General features: G+C 42.3%; 1 non-coding gene across 1 annotated transcript; it reads right to left on the bottom strand.

Moving 5' to 3' along the window:
* Positions 1-4,018: 4,018 nt before the first annotated feature.
* LOC115030501 (small nucleolar RNA SNORA17) lies at positions 4,019-4,149 on the bottom strand. The gene has a single exon (XR_003836094.1). It is a non-coding gene; the product is annotated as a small nucleolar RNA SNORA17 (small nucleolar RNA).
* Between the last annotated feature and the right edge of the window lie 304 nt (positions 4,150-4,453).

The raw sequence follows: 4,453 nt of genomic DNA, 5'->3' as shown, positions 1-4,453 counted from the left end.
GGCATTTTGTTTATGCTGTCAGTACCTTCTACATATTTATGTCTATATCCATAGACCTGAGATGCTATTAACCTTCATCAAGGGAAGTTATTTTTGGGACAGGCAGGAATCCACACAGAGATGAATAACTGGTGAAAGTGCTGAGAGGAAGATACCAAGTGCTCAGCCCATTTATATCACACACAACATATCCAACCTGTCTCAGGAAATATTGCAGAAGAGTCTAAGATCTGGGATGTTGGAAGTCCTGTCAAATGCTGTCTTTTTCATATGACATGGATATTTAATTGTATTTGCACACAGCAGCTCTGGTTACCTGTACATGACCTACTCAATGGCAAACTAGTCAAAGTCCCCAAATAGGTGGGAAAGATGATTTCTGACACCCATCAAATATTGAGATACTAGCAGCAGTGCAGATGATGGGGAATTGAACAAATTATTTATTGAGTACATGTTCACTAGTAGGTTTCCCATGCTCTAGTGAATGACCTCAAATGGATTAATGGTTAGAGCTAAACAGATGGTTATGATATATATAAAAAGGCTTGGAGTTGTGAGACAGTTATATTAGGGGGTTATGTGAGAGTTGAACAGAACTGGAGTGGCAGATATACTCACACATCATTGTACATATGTATGGAAGTCTCAAAAAAACAAAGAAAAACTTTGAAAATTAAGTCTGTATTACCAATTCTACAAAGAGTTTATAGTATATGATCGACCCAGACAAGTTTAAAAATCTTTATTGGTTCTTAGTGAATTTCACATCATGCACCCCAAGCCCACTTATCTTCCTCCTTCTTCTTTTGTAGCTGTCCTAGACTTTTGCAACACCCCTCCTCCCAGAGAAAAAGAATCTCTTATGGAAACTATAATGTCTCCGCAGTATAAACTTTTCTCCATACAGTTTTGCTTGCAAACATTCATTGCAATAACTCATTGGTATCATATTTGTTCACCAATTTCTGCTACTCTATCAGTACTAGAACATGTATAGAACTTCTCTATTATCTTGTAGTTGCTCTGTGTCATGGAGATCCTGTAGTTTTGGAAATATAGGACTGGCCACTTCATGCAATTCACTAGTTCATTGATGAGGTAGATGTTGGGATAAGTCACTTCAAAGTCCTGGATCTGGGCCTGAGAAGTATCTAAGCTGGTCAGACAGTCCACTGGCCAACTCTCTTGCTTTCATACCTTTGGAGCAGGCTCACCTACAATATCCACAACCAGGGATACTCTGTTGCCCAGGCAAAGGGCATGACCCACTCTCCTGAGTGTTGAACTCGTGAGAGACAGTCAGTTTCCTACTTTGTGCACCAGGGCAAGCTCTTTTGCCTGCCAGAGATGATCAATGATGAGGGAGGGAAGAAGTCCCATCTATGCCACCACACAGCAGACAACGGTCAGGGTTGGCTCACCCACAGTCCCCATGTCTAGGGCTAGCTCTACTTGCTGCCCAGATGAGGTGTATGGAACGTTCTGCTGATCTCATGACCCCAGGGCCATAAGTGACAGGGAGTGAGGGTATGAGAAAACATATCTCCTTCACACTGCACTACCCTGTGGCACACAAGTTCTCCCAAGCTCATACCCTAGAGGCTAGCTCACATGCTCTCCTACCAGCAGGGTCAACTCTACTGTGCTGCCTAGATGAGGTGTAGGGAATGGTTTCCTGAGTGCTGAAGCAGGTGAGAAACAAGGATTGCTCTCTTGCTGTCATGCATCCACTGGGACCAGCTCCCGAGAAAAAGATAGAGGGAGTCTTTTCTTCATCAAGGCCACTACACAGCATACAAGACTAGGGTTGGGTCTCTCACATTCATCCCATCAGGAGAAGCAGTCCTGAATCCCCACCACTAGGGTTAGCTCTAGTATGCTGCCTATGTAGGGTACAGAGCCTTCTTTCACAAAGTTTCCTCAGGGTTGACTTACCTAAGGCTCTCTTAAGTACTACAGTTGGCTATGAGTGGTACCCATATATATGGGTGGCTCTGTTCTCAGGACCCCAGGACCAGTTCTCCCATGATGCATAAGTGAGAAGTGGGACCAGTGCTACATGGCTCTTATTCATCAACATGTTTTCTGGGCAGAATACTAAACCAAGCCTGGCCTTTGGTGTGACAGAACCCTGCTGATGCAAGGCCATGGACCCAGACATAATCCCCTGATGCTAGCATAGGCTGAGACCCCAGCATTGTCCCTGGTGTCATCATTGGCTACTCTCATCAGGTTGTTCCTCACTACCCTCAAATCTCAGAAAGTTGACAATAAAATAATTGTAATCCTATTCCAGTGTATTGAAGAAGCAGAAAATGAGCCGGGTGTGGTGGCACACCCTTTAATTCCAGCACTTGGGAGGCAGAGGCAGGCAGAATTCTGAGTTCAAGGCCAGCCTGGTCTACAGAGTGAGGTTCAGGACAGCCAGGGCAAAACAGAAAAATCCTGTCAAAAAAAAAAAAAGCAGGAATTCCCCAGGTGGGCCAATCTCTGCATGAACATTCCTTCAGTCTCTGCTCCACACTTTGTCTCTGTAACTCCTTCCATGAGTATTTTGTTCCTCCTTCTAAGAAGGATCAAAGTATCTACACTTTGGTCTTCCTTCTTCTTGAGTTTCATGTGTTTTGTGAATTGTATCTTGGGTATTCTGAGCTTCTGGGCTAATATCCACAAATCAGTGAGTACATAGCATGTGTGTTCTTTTGTGATTGGGTTACCTCACTCAGGAAGATATTCTCCAGATCCATCCATTTGCCTAAGAATTTCATAAATTCATTGTTTTTAATAGCTGAGTAGTACTCCATTGTGTAAATGTACCACATTTTCTGTATCCATTCCTCTGTTGAGGGACATCAGGGTTCTTTTCAGCTTCTGAATATTATAAATGAGGCTGCTATGAACATAGTGCAGCATACATCCTTATTACATGTTGGAGCATGCTCTGGGTATATATATGCCCAGTAGTGGTATTGATGGATCTTCCAGTAGAATTATGTCCAATTTTCTGAAGAACAGTCAAACTGATCTTCAGAATGGTTGTACCAGCTTGCAGTCCCATCAGCAATGGAGGAGTGTTCCTCTTTCCCCACATACTGCCAGCATCTGCTCTCATCTGAGTTTTTGTTCGTAGTTATTCTGACTGGTGTGAGGTAGAACCTCAGGGTTATTTTGATTTGCATTACTCTGATAGCTAAGGATGTTGAATATTTTTTAGGTGCTTCTCAGCCATTTGGTATTCCTCATTTGAGAATTCTGTTTGGCTCTGTACCACATTTTTAATAGTGCTATTTGTTTCTCTGGAGTCTAACTTCTTGAGTTCTTTGTATATATTGGATATTAGCCCTCTATCAGATTTCTCCTGAGAGGATCTGCCAGTGCCCCACTAATACAGAAGTGGATACTCACAGTCATTCATTGGATGGAGCATAGGGTCCCCAATGAAGGACCTAGAGAACATACCCAAACAGCTGAAGGAATTTGCAGCCCCATAGGAGGACCCCACTATTAACTAACCAGTGCCCCCAGAGCTCCCTGGGAATAAACCACCAACCAAAGAAAACACATTTGGGACTCATGGCTCCAGCTGCAGATGTAGCAGATGATGGCTTAGTTGGTCATCAATGGGAATAGAGGACCTTGGTCCTGTGAAAGTTTTATGACCCAGTATGGAGGAATGCCAGGGCCCCAAAGTGGGAGTGGATGGGTTGGTGAGCAGGAGAAGAGGAGAGGGTATAGGGTTTTTTGGAGGGGAAAGCAGAAAAAGCGATAATATTTGAAATGTAAATAAAGAAAATATCTAATAAAAAATCAAAGCTATTACATGAAACTAATATAGAGAGTATAATCTCTCATGGCCCTGGGGTCATCAGTCTAGGGCTCACTCTCACTGGGAACTGCAGTCCAAGGCCAGGTTCTTTTAGTCTCTGGATCATTCCCCATCCTGGGAACCTGTTAACTCCCGCACCCCACCCCCTGCACCTGATTGGTCACCATCTCAGGTGTGCTTTGTTCAAGGAATGTTAGGTTACTAATCATTCAGATGTTCATAGACCAGAACACTGAGCATAGACATAACCTCTCTCCTCTATGCCACTTAGTGATGCACATGTGACACATTAACCACACCAGCAATGCCTCTAGGGCAGTGACAAATTTCTTAAAAGAGACAAACCAGCAGATTTAGTACAGAAGAAATACAATCAGAATAAACATTCATGCATTAAAATTTTTTTATAATTAACTTATGTATAATCAAGGAACACAAGAATAAATATCTTCACTTCCATCTTTTCTCAGAATTTGGGCAAAAAATATTTGCAATGCTATCCGAATATATCTAAAAAGTAGCAAGTGTTTTTCCAATAATAAAATTAGGATTTTACTTATTAAAAAAACTCTGTTGCATGAAAGTAAATACACAGAGTATCTCATCCATACAGTCAGAACATTT

This window comes from Mus caroli, unplaced genomic scaffold, assembly GCF_978045245.1.
Source record: "Mus caroli unplaced genomic scaffold, Mus_caroli_1 scaffold_2, whole genome shotgun sequence".
NCBI lineage: Eukaryota > Metazoa > Chordata > Mammalia > Rodentia > Muridae > Mus > Mus caroli.
Note: the sequence above shows the minus strand (reverse complement) of the source record. Positions and strands in the feature narration are given on the sequence as shown.